The following is a 17,462-nucleotide window of genomic DNA, read 5'->3' as shown; positions in this document are numbered from 1 at the left end:
CTTGGCAGAGTTACTTACAAATATTCAATATAAATGAGTAAGCCCTACCCACAATTCAAATATTAAGGAGGACTGAAACAATTTTAAATAGCCACCTGATAGAACTAATAAGCATAGGCCAACACTATAGGAACAACAATGCTATACAATATAACAAACTTCAAATAACACAACTCTACAACAAACATCAGAATCCTACCTTATCACACATGGATTTGAAGAATATCAGTTTTAAAAATGTATATAATAAATACATGTGCGCCAATTTTATGGTCTTATTTTGTCACATTGACCATCAGAGGCTTTTTTCCATTTGGTGATAATGTCAGCAACACAGGGATAAAATCAGACCCAACTGCAGGATAGCGTAAAAATAAACAGGATTTAATAAATAAAAAACATGAAACAAAGACGCGGACAAAACCAGACCAGACATAAGACAACATTAGAAGACAACAACAGACTACATAAGACGAAGATTAACGGTTACAGTAAATACATGTGACAAACAACACATAAGGAACAGGTGTGCAGAGACAGGGAGGAGTAAACAAGGGCGGGGTAGAGACATGACAGGGAACATAAACAAGTCCCGACAGTACCCCCCCTCAAGGTGTGGCTCCCGACGCGCCAATCCCGTATCCATGGCAATATCCGAGGGAACACGATCCCGACAAGATCCAAATGGGGTGAAGCAAGGCACACGGCAAGGCACACAGCAAGGCAAGTGCGGGGGATCAAGGCACATGGCTAGGCAGGTGGGGGGAGCAAGGCACACGGCGCGGCAGGTAGGGGGAGCAAGGCACACGGTGACGCAATCAAAGAGGGCCAAGCGATGTCCACAGCCTAGCTGAAGGGCCGAGCGACGTCCACAGCCGAGCTGAAGAGCCGAGCACAACCCCCGACATGAGTCTTGAAAACCAGAAAGGGGGAGGGTGGAAAAAAACCTCGACCACGGGCGAAAAAATAATAAACAAAACCCTCCTAGGGCAAAAACATACGGGCCTGCAATACCCCCGCGGACAGAAAGTGGGGCGGCGTCCTCCACGGGAAAACCAGGAAGTGGAGCGACGTCCCCCACCGGACAGATGCGGGGAGATGTCACGGCAACGAGAAAAACAAAAACAAATCTTGGGGTGGTGACATGGACCGCAACCAGGAAGTGAGGCGGCACCCCCCACGGAATACCGAAAGCGGAGCGGCGTCTCTCACACACAAAACAAAAATCCAGGGCAAAAAACACAGTCCGGAGAGAGAAAAAAAACAAATACTCCCACAGAAAGCCGGTCCAGGCTGACGCTAATCCTGCCGGGTCTTGGTGTGGCGGAATCCTTCTGTCAGCAACGTCGGGATAAAATCAGACCCAACTGCAGGATAGCATAAAAATAAACAGGATTTAATAAATAAAAAACATGAAACAAAGATGCAGACAAGACCAGACCAGACATAAGACATCAGACGACACTAACAGTCTACCAAGGAAGCCAACTCTCAAGCATTCAGCGTGAGACTCACACAATTGACCCAATTCTCACGCTCTAACGCAGACTCATGCAGCAGTGAGGAAAAATAAAATCGCGCCACATGATCTCGCAAAGCAACACGCAGAGAGACCAGACAGACAGTGTAGTGAGTTTTTTGTGACAATTGTGAGGGAAATACACAATTTATTCCCATAAACTGTGTAGTCAGCCGTTCTCCCTCCCATCTGCAACGTGTGAATTGTGAACACAGTCAGGTCAGTGAGGTACTGTAAAGGGCGATCCGTGTCTCCGTCCAGTTTAGGCTAGTAACTAATAGGCCTATGCTGTTTAGTTATATATTCTATTTAGTTTATATAGAATGAAGTTAGCATTAGCAGAGTTGTTTTGCAGCACTGAGCACTCTAAGCTGAACTCAAAAGTTGGCAGCCCTGAGACTACATAAGACAAGGATTCCAGTTAAATACATGTGACAATCAACACATAATGAACAGGTGTGCAGAGACGGGGGGGAGTAAACAAGGGCGGGGCAGACACATGACAGGGAACATAAACAAGAGTCCTGACAGATAATCTGATCTACAATTTTCTTTTCTTCTATGCAAAAATGTCTTATGCACATATATTCAGTCCCTTTGTCTACTTTACCTAAATCTTTCATTAAAGCAAAACAGAATGTGATGGTGAACACTAACAATAACCTTAAGGGTTATTGTATCTGTACTACAAACATAATAATAATAATAATAATAATAATAATAATAATAATAATGATAAGTCAACATTATTGTCATTCCTTCTCACAACAAAAGTGTTCCTGCTCTCTAGAATGATCTTTGTTCCTGTCAGGACTCAGGACTTTTGGCCATGTGCCTTTGTTTATGTTCTGGGTTACGTGTCTGCCCCGCCTTTGTCTGCACATCCCGTCTCTACACACCTGTTTCCCATTGTCAATTGTTATGTCTATTTAACTGTGCCACGTTGCCGATGGTGGCGCGGAATCATCATCGTCGTACCGTCAGTGCGATGTCCGTATCGTCCTTTCCTTTGTTTCGTCTAGTTTTCGTCTAGTTTGTGTCTGTGTTCCTGTTTCATGTACAGTGGTAACCCGCATATCGACCAGCTCGGACATTGACCATTTCACTTAGCGAACGGTTTTCCTAACGAAATTTGCGCTCGCTGAACGACCAAATCCCCGCTTATCGACCTCGAACGTAGCGCGAGGGGAAGGATCTTCCCAGTCTCGCCTCAGCCTTCGTGGAGAGAGCATCTATCGTAAATTAAACTTCGGTTTGTGAACAACATTAGTGTTATTTAGCGGTCAATATAACAATTTAGTGCGTGTATATTGTATATACAATACTTTGTTTAAAGTGTAAAGTCTCCTGGCAGTGAGGGCTCATCCTCCTCCAACTAACACCACTACTCAGCCTCCTCTCGCCCTCTCCATCAAGCCATCACTGCGGCTTAACGAGTAAGTACAGTACAATCATTTTTTGGTTACTTTTGTAAAGTTTTTAATTTATACTTTTTACTGTATTATGTACAATATTATTTATATACCTGTATTTTGTATTATTTAGTATTAATACTGCTAAAAACAGGGCAAAAATGTTTAATTATTGGGTATCGGTGGAGGACGGGAACGGATTAATTGGGTATCCATTATTTCTTATGGGATAATTACAATCGCTCTTCGACCTTTTTGCATTTTGACCGGTTTTAAGGAACGGATTAAGGTCGTTAAGCGGGGTACCACTGTATATTATTGATAAACCCCATTCATTTGAAGCTATCCTGCATATGAGTCTGTCTCCCTCCTTCCCGGTTGTGACCGTGCCTTTGTGGTTAACCTTTGTTGTAGTTTGCTATACGAAGATCTTAATATTTATGTAAATTAAATGATATGATTGTATTAATGTTATATATATATGTAAGGCAAAATCAATGTGATAAACAGACCAAAGTCTAGCAAACAGCAAGCACATATCTAAAGCAAAACAGTGGTCAAAATGTGCTGGGAAATGGAGTTTGTGTTATGGTTTTACCTGACACACACACACATGCACACACACACATCCTGCTTGCTGTTTGCTAGACATTGGTCTGTTTATCACATTGATTTTGCCTTACATTTTGGAATTGTCTTCCTGGTTAAACATAACACTTACCTGCACTTGCAGCTGATAGAACACAGACTGAAGACTGTTATATTGTTATACTGTTATATTGTTAGACTGTTCTAACAATATAATAAATAATTCTTCCTATAACAGCTCATCCACACAGCCTTGTATAATGGATGGTACTGTACAGTGTTGTATAGAGTCTAATATCTGACTCTTTCATGTAAAATGTAGCACTGTGTCCTGTTTTCTTTTTCATTCAACATATCTGTGTTGAAAAAGAATGACAATAAAAATGAACTGATCAATCAATTTTATCTCAGATTTTTATCTCCCACTACTTGTACTATCGTTTTTATTTCCTATATACTTCCTATATATATTTTGGCGGTGGCCACCACACCGCTGCACAAAAGAGAGGACTCGTGATCTTTGCGGGAAAATCATGCCGGGAAAGAAAAGCGGCGGCGGTGCAGCACCCTGCACAGCCTGCGGCTGAGCAGAGGAAATTGCACTGCACCAATGTCAGCCCCACTGATTCCAGAGTGCAAGGGGGGCAGCAAAATATCTGATGTGGCACTTCTTGCAAAAATATCTGATGTGGCACCTCTTGCAAGATTACAAACAGAGAGATAGGCTCAGCAGCAGAAGGGAGGTAGGGTGGGGACTATTTAATTAAGAGTAACATTCTGTCTCTCTGTTATTTTGCAGACTCTTCATATGGAAAGGAAGTCCAATCTGGATGCTGTTGAGCTTTGTCCACACTCCAGGAAGGAAACCAAAGAAGGCCACCTGCTCACCCTGCCACTGCTGGCTGGACTGCCTCCTTCCTTTGGGGCTAAAGGCCTCCCCCTGGAAATTATAAATAGACTTTTTGAACTGCCACTATTGCTAAAAGAACACTTAATAAATTCACATTGGTAATAGTTCTGTTACTCACATTTCTCGACTATTTGCTGTTTAGTGGGGCAGTTCGAACAGCACCTGCTGTTGTCCAGCCTCCATCAGCACGAGGTGACCCAGGAGCTGGCAAAAAGCCTCAAGAGCGCCACCAAAGAGCTACTGGAGCTTCGGCAACGCTCCGATGCAGCATCCATCCCGCTCCCTGAACCCGGCTGTGATGCCCAACGCCACCTTTCTAAGCTAACAGAATAATGTAAAGACGTATTTGGACATTTTTGAGCAGACCGCGGAGCGGGAGTGCTGGTCTAGGCAGGACTAATCCGACACCCTGCCAGGGAGTACGACAGAAAAACAAGAGATTCTCACCAGTAGAAGAGGAAGAACGGAACTGGGACCTCCTTCTTCCCTACATCCTCTTCACCGTCCGTGAGGTTCCCCAGGCTTCTACCGGCTTCACCCTATTCAAACTGCTGTTTGAGCGATGACCTCACTGACTGCTGGACGTGGTCCGAGAAGCATGGGAAGAGCAGCCCTCACCATTTTGCTCCATCACTGATTTCATTCAGGATATGCAGGCACGCATCGAATGAGTGGGCCCCATAGTAAAGTAACATCTAAAGGCGTCCCAACAGGAACGTACATACAATTGACATTGTGACTAGGTTATGTTGCTGGTCTCCAACGCTGCCTGCAAATTCCTGGCCAAATGGCAGGGCCTGTACACAGTTGAGAGGGTGGGACCTGTGAACTACAAGCTGCAACAGTCAGATAAGTGCGCAGACACACAACTTTAACATATTAACATCTTGAAGAAGAGCACTGCCTCTGGGCTGGTTGTCTGTGCTTGCTTTTCCCATCAGAGATCTTCAGGAGCGTGTCCTGGTGAAGAGGGGAAATGATCTCACCCCAGCCCAGCGACAGGATATCACAGAGCCGGTGGACCAATTCGGGCACATCTTTTCATCTGTTCAGGGACTCACCCAGCTGGTCCAACATGAGATCAAAACCCTTCCAGGTATGATGTTATGGCAACCTTCCCTATCAGGTCCCGGAGGCCCACCGCCAGGCCATAGAGGAATAAGTGGAACGGATGCAACGGGACGGTGTCATTGAGGAGTCCACAAGACCCTTGTCTAGCCTTATCGTAGTGGTGCCAAAGCCAGACGGAACAATCCAGCTGTCCAATGACTTCCGGAGGCTCAATCAGGTACAGTATCGGAGTTTGACAGCTATCTCCTCCCCCGAATGGATGATCTTGTGGAGCACCTGTGGAAGGCACGGTTCATCTCCACCCTGGACCTCACAGAAGGCTGTTGGCAGGTTGCTTTCACCCCGGAAGCTCAGTCGAAGACTGCTTTCAACACCTCCAATGTCCAAAAATCGGGTATTCTGGCACTGAATCTTGTTCTGTTACCGAGGTTGTATGTTTTGTAATCTCCCAGCTATCTGAACTTGTAGCCAACTTCTGGCTGTTTCCTGGTTTTTAGTTTTGATTCAGTTTTCAATTTGGATTTGTCCTTCTCTTTAAATAAAACACTTTTTACTTCACCTGCAGCTGTGCTCAGTATCATTACATGACAATATGAAGGACTAATTAGTGTAGATTCATGACATAAATCTTTTAAATGTTCTATTTTCTCAATAGTGCTGCAGAATTCCAGACCTGTACTGATGAGGCTGTATCCATGGTTACAGATCAGTATGATGAGCTCATCTTTGTGCTGTCTAACAATCTAAAGTGAACTGAATCCTTCTTTAATGGGGAAAGTTTTAGAGATCATTACATGTGGGATTTAGGTATTTGAAGTTATAAAACAGGTTATTAATAAAAATACATTTAATAACCAATGGCCATGATACTCCTTACAGTACATTTGCCTCTGATTTCAATGTATTTATCATTGGCTGATGGATATACCTTGGCGCTTTTAAAGGCAAATGTGCAGGAGCATTTCACTTCGTGCTAAATTTGATGATTTATCGCGTGTACAGATGCCGGGCTTCAAAATTGTGTATTCCCTTTTTTGTGTTTTAGAGAACTTGTTTTTGTATTTGACTGTTTCATGCATGAATTCAATCCATTTCTGAAATGGAACTTCAAGATCAAAAGTCCAGGAATCTTTTGGTCTGGGGGAAAGGGACCCCGGCTCAAAATCAGCATCATCACTACTGCCACTTGTTTCATGATCACTTTCATGACTAAATCCTAAAGCAGTCCAGATGTTGTGTCTGTTTAATTTAACAAAGGTGCATAGAGCCTTTGCAGTGATCTTGTTTTCTAGCGGCTTACTAAGCTCTGTCCAGATACTCTGATTAGGCGTAGCTATATGGACATTTTGGGCTATGGCATCTTTTGCTGAACACAAGATGGTGAAAATGGAATCCCTGTCAACTGTTGGTTTCTTGGGCATCTGGGATAAGCAAAACATAATTACTCACTTAAATAATGTGACTCAAAAATGTCATGTACAGTTTAAACTTATGTTCATGCATTACTATATTGGTCTGAATACATATTCTAGTAATCATATATAAGGATAATATATCTTATTAGGACCAATATGGTAATGTTGACCCCTAGATGTATTAAAAAAAATCTAACATGGTTCAGATGTGCAATTGTAATTAGCATTTCATAGTGTAATGAGGCTGAGGATCCCTTTGCAGCTTTATTGAACAATCTTGTAAACAACAGGCAAAAGGTCAGGGACGGCAAAACATGGCGGAGGCAAAAATCGTAGTCAGTAATACAGACAGAAGGTACGGGCAGGCAGCAGCACAAATGGAGCACAAACGAACACTATCAGGAAGACAATTCCATAGTATGGGAGCTAAATACGAAAACGCTCTACCACCTTTAGTAGACTTAGATATTCTGTAAACTACCAAAAGTCCTGAGTTTTGTGATCTCAGAGAGCGTGAAGGATTGTAGTGTTAGAAGACTAGTTAGATACATGGGAGCTAAACCATTAAGAGCCTTGTACGTAAGTAGCAGCAGTTTGTAGTCAATTCTAAACTTAACAGGTAGCCAGTGTAGAGATGATAAAATTGGGGTTATATGGTCATACTTTCTTGTCCTAGTGAGAACTCTGGCAGCTGCATTTTGGACTAACTGTAACCTATTTATTAAAGATGCAAGAATACCACCTAGTAGTAATAATAGTTACTACTATTTTACAAATTTAAAATTTGTTGTTATTCTATGATATGTACATGCTCTGTGTTCATGCTCATATGTTCTGTGTTCTCTCTGGTTGTGACGTTACTAAGCCTTATGTTCTGTGTTCTCTCTGGTTGTGACGTTACTAAGTCACATGTACATACTATGTGGTCACTATGTGCCCACATTCTGAGTTTAGAATGATTGTTTAATTGTGTGTTACTGTTTGTGTTTGCATGTACATATCATAGAATAACAACAAATTTTAAGTAAATATTAGTGAAGGTCCAATGAGGATATGAATGATCCTGCAGTAATGATGGCCATCTTTAGCAGCTGGGTCTCAGCCTCCACAAGGCTGATAATGTACATTTCCCAGTATTCTTCAAAATCTGACACATATAAACTGTATTGTAATTAGATTCTGACTGTTGCATTCTATATAATTTCCTACAGGTGAGTCTCTATCCTCCATGTAGTCATATAATATATAATATAAAACTCTTCTTGTTTTAAATTCTCACTGAAAGCTAAAACCCCCTAAAGATGAAACCTTTACATGCTAACCACTAAGCCACTGTGCCAGTGTTTATCATGATGAATAATAATTATAAAAAAATATAACTTGAAACTGAAATGGATTTAACAGTGATCACTGTAGACTTCTAATGTAAAGACGTGTTGTAAGGCTGAGGATCCATTTGCAGCTTTTAATGAATGAACTTGTAAACAACAGGAAAGGTACACAACAACATAGCAGAGGCAGGAATCGTAGTCAGAAATACAGGCGGAAGGTCAGGGCAGGCAGCAAACAATCAATAAGCAGAAAGACAGAAACAGAGTAACAAAACCGGAACTAGAGACAAAACAGGAAAATGCTCAGAATGATCGCAATAGCAGATCGAGACTTCGCACTGGAGTCAAATTCATGTTCAGCTTATATAGCATGGGAAATAGGAAACAGGTGGCGGGTTAATCAGTCCTGGAGTGAGGATTATGGGAAATGGAGTCCGGAAATGACTAATACTCCGGAGATGGTTCTCTGTGTTGCCACTCGGGAGGCGAAGCAGGCGCTTCAATCGTGCCCTTCTCAGATTTTTGGTAAAACAATTTGTAACTTACAGCCTACATGTAAGTCTGTCATGGGTGTAATCACAAAATCAAAGGGTTTGAACATTTAATAAATGTCCTTCAGATCATGTAACACAGAAATAGCAGAGTATAGATGATGTTTAACATTGTTTTACAAGCTGGATGATAAAACAAAAAAAAAAAAAACTCCCTAAGATGGAACCAGACTCTTCTCAAGAGTCAAGTCAAGTCAAGTCAAGAAGCTTTTATTGTCATTTCAACTATATAAGTTAAGTTCTGAGTCTTTATTCTCCTACTCCTTAGAGAAAATAGTATATGTTGATTTGGTGTATTACCTGACAGTTAACTACAGTAGGACCACCACAGAAAACATGACCACCAACAATACAGACACTCATTAAATCATGGAACATTGCATGTGTAAATTAAACAATTGTGTCATACCAACTGTGAAAAAAGGTTCATGCAATAAATGAAGTCATCACAGTTCAGTGCTGAGCTGTTTATTGACTAGATGACACATAACAGACGGAACTTGGAGGTCCTGTGACAGCGAAGGCAGATTGCAAGACATTGTATAGGAGGAAAGTGTTCAGCCTTGTGATCAAAAGTTAGTAGATCAACTGTGGCATCAGAGATCCTGAGGAATCTCAAGATTTGAAGACAGGCAAGAGTGACATTTCCAACCCCCCCCCCCTAAATAAATAAGTAAATAGATAGATAGATAGATAGATAGAGAGAGAGAGAGAGAGAGAGAGAGAGAGAGAGAGATAGATAGATAGATAGATAGATAGATAGATAGATAGATAGATAGATAGATAGATAGATAGATAGATAGATAGATAGATAGATAGATACCAGGATCATGGACCACATTTTAACCAAATATGAAGCATTTGTTCAATTTCCATTATTTATTAATGTGTGTGTGTGTGAAAGAGAGAGAGATTATGACTGGTGTTGTTTATTGTGTTTGTTGCCTTTTTGGACTTCTTTATCATTTGTAAAATTGCTCCCATATGAAACAGTTCGGCTCAAGCCCAGCCATTTTTAGGCTCATGATTGAGGACAATGTCCCGTCCAGAGACGAGCTGTTTCATGTTGAGGTTTTGTTCAAACCGACCATCGGAAATACACTCTCTAATGAATATGTTTTTTTTTACATCATACTGAATTAAAAAATACATCATACTGAATTAATCTCGATGCACACATTAAGGAGTTAATGTGTGCATCGAGATTAATTCAGTATGATGTAATTTTTAATTCAGTATGATGTAAAAAAAACATATTACAGTATCACTCAAGCCTTTAGTGTAGAATAGTAACCCAGGGTCCCTAGAATAGTAACAGTAACCCTGTTGCTGTTAATGTTTCCTGAATATGCCTTGCAACATCAATTCATGGATACTTCAGTGACTGTGTGCATATTTGCTTATGCATTTTACTTGTTCTGTTGTTCTAATGACCAAAGAATGATGACAGCAAAGCAGTTGAAATGTAATTCATGTGCTGTAGGTTTTATGGCTGTTTTCTGGAGATTCTGGATAAGTTGTAGCTGAGTTCTTAGGTAAAGGTGGTGACATTTTGTATCTTGTCTGTGATTTCTGGCACTCTGTGGGCCAGTTATAACTGATTTATGGTGACATTGTCAAGCTGTGGCTGATATTGGGCTTTATTGGACTTTGGGCAAAAGGCATTTGGGCCAACTCTGAGCCATAATTCAATCCATTCACGCTCACGCATGTATATGGACAGAGGGGAGAGAGAGAGAGAGAGAGAGAGAGAGAGAGAGAGAGAGAGAGAGAGAGAGAGAGAGAGAGAATGAGAGGGAGTGTACAGGTGTGGCTATTACCTGTCAAAGTCACTACCCATCCCCCACTGCAGAAAAACTATGAAGAAGGTGTTAGTGAACGTGAACTCAGCAGCTCCATTTTGTGACAAAGGAAAAGAAAACATTTCAGGAGTAAAAACAGTGAGTATCTAAATCTAAAGCTCTAATATATAAACATATAAATGAACTGACACCAGATGCAGAAGAGTTTTGTGGGTTTGTACTGAAGTTTTAATGTACACATTGTCTCATTTTTAATAAGTGTACAGACTGTATTTGAATTAAAAATATGGAATTATTGGTGTTTAATGATGAACACGTTTAACAGTGCTGAGACAGCAGAGTATTAATTACTGCTGATATTTCTGTAGTAATCCTATAGAATGAGGTCAGTATAGTGAGATGTTTTACAGCATTGTTCCACCTGATCAAACTCACTCGTTTCATTATGAGGCCCTTCATGAGCTTTATCAGGTGTTGAAGCAGTAAAACACTAAACTGTGCAGTGCTGCAGCTCTCGGACTGGCAGTGAGGAAAAGTGCTTTAAGAGTTCAGTTCAGTCTGCAGTCCCTGAGCTGGAGGGTCTGTGATGGTAAAGAAGAACATTTACACCTGGGACATAACAGTTAGGAAATCCTGAAATCAGTGTATTGTATAATGAGGATAGTGTTAAATATCTGTCTCTGTATTTATTTGTGTGTGATTTGTGCAGCTACGAATACATATAGTCCACATTACATGATGGGTTTTGATTGTTCACAGACCACCAAAAAGGAATCAAACATCAGCAGAAATCAGCTGGACTCCATATTTGAGGTGTGTTGTTTTTTTTATTTGTGTTTGTTCTAATCCCTTGTCATGTCTTGATGTGCAGCAACATTAAGGATAATCAATTCAATTCAATTCAATTCAAGTTTATTTGTATAGCGCTTTTTACAATAGACATCGTCTCAAAGCAGCTTTACAGAACATAAACATAAAGCAGAAGGTAGACATAATTAATGATAAAGGAAATAACGAATAATAAAAGAAATAAGAATTAACAGAATAAAAATTCTAGATTATTATTAGATGTATATAGTTCACAGTGTGTATGTATTTATTCCCCTATGAGCAAGTCTGAGATGACTCAGGCAGCAGTGGCAAGGAAAAACTCCCTTAAATTGGTAAAGGAAGAAACCTTGAGAGGAACCGGACTCAAGGGGGAACCCATCCTCATATGGGTGACACTGGGGGTGTGATTGTAATATACAGTCAAACAAATGGTGTATTGGTGTGAGGTTTAAGGACTTCTGATCTTCTGAGTACCACAGAGTCTAACTGGAGATGTCTCAGGATTCTTAGAGTCGGCCTCGGCTGAGTGGATGTCCAAAGGCTTCGTCCCACAGAGGACGATGGGAGCTGGTACAGTGTCTGGATGCCTCGGGATGGGTACAAAGAGAAAAGCAGTGGAAAGGGATTAACATATCTGCCGTTCATAAAAATGTGCTGGTCTGATGTACTGGTGCATGATATTATGGGATGTATTATGTGTACGCCTGACTGAAGAGATGAGTTTTTAATCTACATTTAAACTGGGAAAGTGTGTCTGAGCCCCGAACACTATCAGGAAGACTATTCCAAAGTTTGGGAGCTAAATAAGAAAACGCTCTACCACCTTTAGTAGACTTAGATATTCTGGGAACTACCAAAAGCCCTGAGTTTTGTGATCTCAGAGAGCGTGAAGGATTGTAACGTGTTAGCAGACTAGTTAGATACATGGGAGCTAAACCATTAAGAGCCTTGTACGTAAGTAGCAGCAGTTTGTAGTCAATTCTATACCTAACAGGTAGCCAGTGTAGAGATGATAAAATTGGGGTTATATGGTCATACTTTCTTGTCCTAGTGAGAACTCTGGCAGCTGCATTTTGGACTAACTGTAACCTATTTATTAAAGATGCAGGACAACCACCTAGTAATGCATAACAATAGTCCAGTCTAGAGGTCATGAACGCATGAACTAGCTTCTCAGCATCAGATACAGACAGGATGTTTCTCAGCTTGGCAATGTTTCTAAGGTGGAAGAAGGCTGTTTTGGTAGTATGGGCGATATGATTTTTAAAAGACAAGTTACTGTCTAATATAACACCGAGGTCTTTCACTGTCGAGCTACTTGTAATAGTACATCCCTCTAAATGGGAGTTAAGTTGTGAGAGTTTATGTGCACTGGTTTTTGGACCTATGAGTAGTATTTCAGTCTTATCGGAGTTTAACAATAGAAAGTTGCAGCTCATCCAGTCTTTTATCTCTCTAAGGCACCGAGTTAATTTGGACACTGTGGCTATTTCATCTGGTTTTGATGAGATATATAACTGTGTGTCATCAGCATAACAATGGAAACTAATCCCATGTCTTCTAATAATGTTCCCTAATGGAAGCATGTATATAGAGAAAAGCAGAGGTCCTAGAACTGATCCTTGAGGGACCCCATAATTAACTGGTAGTAAACTGGAGGATTCACCATTTAATTCTACAAAATGGTATCGGTCAGACAGATAGGATCTAAACCAGCTTAAAGCCTGACCATGAATACCTGTGTAATATTGTAAGCGATCTAGAAGAATGTTGTGATCTATAGTGTCGAATGCAGCACTAAGGTCAAGTAGAACTAATAGTGACATACAGTCTTGGTCCGAAGCTAAGAACAAGTCGTTTGTAACTTTAACAAGTGCAGTTTCTGTGCTATGATGGGGCCTGAAACCTGACTGAAACTCTTCAAGGATGTTGCTCTCCTGTAAGAAGGAGCTCAGTTGAACAGACACAACCTTTTCAAGTATTTTAGACATAAACGGGAGGTGTGAGATAGGTCTGTAATTTGATAGTTCATTAGGGTCTAAGTTAGGTTTTTTGATGAGTGGCCTAATAACTGCCAACTTAAAAGACTTCGGGACGTAACCTAAAGATAACGAGGAGTTAATGATATTAAGAAGAGGCTCACCAGCTTTATGTAACACTTCTTTCAGTAATTTAGTTGGGATGGGGTCTAGTGAACATGTTGTTGATTTAGCTGTAGTAATAAGTTTATCTAACTCTTCCTGTCCTGTACTTGTAAAGCTGTGTAAAGCCTTAGGTGAGATTGTGTCACTGGTTGCTCTCATATGTTGGGCGTCACCTATTTTATTCCTGATACTTTCGATTTTATCAGTGAAGAATCTCATAAAGTCCTCACTACTGAAATGTGATGGAATAGTGTGTTCAGATTTCTGATTTTTTGTTAAACTAGCCACTGTGCAAAATAAAAACCTGGGATTGTTCTGGTTATTTTCTATGAGTTTGCTCAGGTGCTCAGCCCTAGCAGCTTTTAGAGCCTGTCTGTAGCTGGACATACTGTCCTTATACGCAATTCTAAACACCTCTAATTTAGTTTTTCTCCATTTCCGTTCGAGGTTACGGGTTTCTCTTTTGAGGGTGTGAGTATGACTATTATACCACGGTGCAAGTGTTTTATCTCTAACCTTCTGTAATCTGACTGGGGCAACAGTGTCTAATGTGCTAGTGAATATAGCGTCTATGCTGTTAGTCATTGCATCTAGGTCGTTTGAGTTTGAGGGTACATTAAGAAGTCCAGACAGATCAGGCAGGTTGTTTGTGAATCTGTCTTTGGTGGTCGAAATAATGGTTCTACCGAGTCGATAACGTGGTGAGACACAGTTAGTCTGTTCTATAGGTAGTGTGTACATTATAAGGTAATGGTCTGTGATGTCATCACTTTGGGGTATGATATCTATATCAGTGACCTCTATTCTGTGTGATATTATTAAATCTAGTGTGTGGTTACGTCGGTGAGTTGCACTAGTGATGTTTTGTTTGAGCCCAAGTGAGTTTAGTAAGTCCATAAATGTGAGTCCTAAAGCGTCGTTTGTGTCGTCAACATGAATGTTAAAGTCTCCTACAATTAATGCTTTGTCAAAGTTAACTAATAGGTCTGAGAGAAAATCTGTGAATTCTCTAAGAAAAACTGTGTAGGGCCCTGGGGGTCTGTACACGGTCGCTAGAGCAAGAGACATCAGGGATTTCTTCGTGTGCACGTGCGATAGTGTAACATTAAGGACGAGCACTTCAAAAGAACTAAATCTAGGCTGTGTTCTCTGGGTAACAGTGAGGTAATCACTAAGGATAGTGGCGACACCACCTCCACGACCAGTCAGACGAGGTTCGTGCTTATAGATATATCCTGATGGTGTAGACTCGTTTAGACTGATGTATTCATTTGGTTTAATCCACGTTTCGGTGAGGCAGAGTGCAGTAAGGCTATTATCTAAGATCATTTCATTTACAATAAGTGCTTTGGGTGCAAGAGATCTAATGTTCAGAAGTCCAAACTTTAAGAACTGTTTTTGTTTGTTTCTTTGGCATTTTTCTGGTCTAATTACAGTAAGATTATTTCGAGGACTTCTCGTGTATTTACTTTTGGATCTCACTGCTCGGGGAACAGACACAGTTTCTATAGGGTGAGCTATGTGTGCATTTTCTGTGTCAATGTGCTGAGGTGAAGGATGGCTATTAAGATTAATCAGTTGTATGAGTAATCAGAACTTCAGTTTTAAAATTTAACTGTGATAATAAAAAGAGGCTTTACATCTTTTCATAAAATCAAAATATCTCACACTGTGTTACATGATAATATTTAGATTTGTTCCTGTGTGTTTCTAACCAGGAGTTGGAACACAGAACATGAACCACACAGATCTCGCTAACACTCTGCACAACAGTAAGAGCACTGAATCATGTCTTTATTCCATCAGGTTTACTTTAGAGAGAGGAAATAGTTTAAGATATGAACACTTTTAATTTATATTTAATTTTAGTATCATGTAAATCTGCTGCTTTTCTGTTCTAATTGTGGTTCAGATTGTGGTTACTCTGTACAATGGTCCTGTTCCTTCAATAATATTTAGTACATCATTCAGGAATGAAGAGCAGCAACTGAAATAATTTTACATTTTATATTGTGTTCAGTGATTCTGCATTAAAACATGTTATTACTTTGTTTATTAGAATCTGTAGGTTCTGTGTATCAGTCAAAGATGAAGTCCAAGCTGAGAGAGAAGTTTAAAAGAATTAATGAAGGAATCTCACAGCATGGAAGCTCAGCACTTCTGGATGAGATCTACACAGACCTCTTCATCACAGAGGGTTGGAGTGGAGACGTAAATAATGAACATGAGGTGAGACAGATTGAGACAGCATCCAGGAGACCACCAACACAGGAGAAACCCATTAAATGTAATGATTTCTTTAAAGACAAGTCCATCAGAACTGTGCTGACTAAAGGAGTTGCTGGAATTGGGAAAACAGTCTCTGTGCAAAAGTTCATTCTGGACTGGGCTGAAGAAAAAGCAAATCAGGACGTCACCTTCATGTTTCCACTTCCCTTTAGAGAGCTGAATCTGATGAAGTAGAAAAATCTCAGTCTGATGAATCTTCTTCATCACTTTTTCCCAGAATTGAGAGAACTAGAATCAATAGACTGCGACTCCTACAAAGTGGTGTTGATCTTTGATGGTCTGGATGAGTGTCGACTTCCTCTAAATTTCCAGAAGAATGAGAGATTGTGTGATGTAACAGAGTCAGCCTCAGTGGATGTGCTGCTGATGAACCTCATCAAGGGGAATCTGCTTCCATCTGCTCACCTCTGGATAACCACAAGACCAGGAGCAGCCATTCAGATCCCTCCTCAGTGTGTAGACCAGGTAACAGAGGTACGAGGCTTCAGTGATCCTCAGAAAGAGGAGTACTTCAGGAAGAGGATCCGTGATCAGAGCCTGGCCGATAAAATCATCACACACATGAAGTCTTCAAGAAGCCTCTACCTCATGTGACACATCCCAGTCTTTTGCTGGATCTCAGCCACTGTTCTAGAGAGAATGTACTATGAAGCAGAGAGTGGAGAGATCCCAGAGACTCTGACTCAAATGTTCACACACTTCCTGATCTTTCAGATCAAACACAAGGATCAAGAGTACCATCAGAAATGTGACCCTGATCCTCAGCAGACCAGAGAGAGTATCATGGCACTGGGAAAACTGGCTTTCCAGCAGCTGGAGAAAGGAAATCTGATCTATGAGGAAGACCTGAGAGAGTGTGGCATTGATGTCAGAGAAGTGTCATTGTACTCAGGAGTGTGTACCCAGATCTTCAGAGAGGAGTTTGGGCTTCAGCTGGGGAAGGTGTTCAGCTTCGTACATCTGAGTGTTCAGGCGTTTCTGGCTGCTTTATACACGTTTCTCTCCTTCATCAGCAGAAATGCACTAGAACATCAAACCTCTGATCTGTCTGATCTTTTTAGAAATCCAGCCATGTCTGATCTACTCAGGAGTGCAGTGGACAAGGCCTTACAGAGTGAGAATGGACACCTGGACCTGTTCCTCCGTTTCCTTCTTGGTCTCTCACTGGAGCCCAATCAGTCTCTTTTACGAGGCTTAATGCCAGAGACAGGAAGCAGATCTCACAGCAAACAGGAAACAGTGGAGTACATCAAGGAGAAGATCAGGGAGAATCCATCTCCAGAGAAATCCATCAATCTGTTCCACTGTCTGATTGAACTGAATGATCCTTCTCTATTGCAGGAAGTACAAACGTATCTGAACAGAAGAGATGACAGTTGTCTCAGAGGAACTAGACTCTCTCCTGCTCAGTGGTCAGCTCTGGTTATTGTGTTACTGAACTCAGAACAGGAGCTGGATGTGTTTGATTTGTGGAAATATGATCGATCAGATGAATGTCTTCTAAGGCTGCTGCCAGTGGTCAAAGCCTCCAGAAAAGCTGAGTGAGTATTTTTTTTTATAAGTGTAATACAGCATGGTTTGTTATTTTAATGTAACAAT

At 40.8% G+C, this 17,462-nt stretch overlaps 1 protein-coding gene and 1 long non-coding RNA gene across 2 annotated transcripts in view; both read left to right on the top strand.

Moving 5' to 3' along the window:
- LOC113647559 (NACHT, LRR and PYD domains-containing protein 3-like) overlaps positions 1-17,462 on the top strand; it is a 233,062-nt gene that overhangs the window by 141,226 nt on the left and 74,374 nt on the right. The gene's annotated exons all lie outside the window — the stretch shown is intronic.
- Positions 2,346-6,058, top strand: LOC125139080. The gene is made up of 2 exons (XR_007138194.1): positions 2,346-2,955; positions 4,319-6,058. It is a non-coding gene; the product is annotated as an uncharacterized LOC125139080 (long non-coding RNA).

The sequence above is a fragment of the Tachysurus fulvidraco genome, chromosome 16 (genome assembly GCF_022655615.1).
Source record: "Tachysurus fulvidraco isolate hzauxx_2018 chromosome 16, HZAU_PFXX_2.0, whole genome shotgun sequence".
Taxonomy (NCBI): domain Eukaryota; kingdom Metazoa; phylum Chordata; class Actinopteri; order Siluriformes; family Bagridae; genus Tachysurus; species Tachysurus fulvidraco.
The sequence above is the reverse complement of the archived record's forward strand: the minus strand, read 5'-3'. Positions and strand labels throughout refer to the sequence as shown.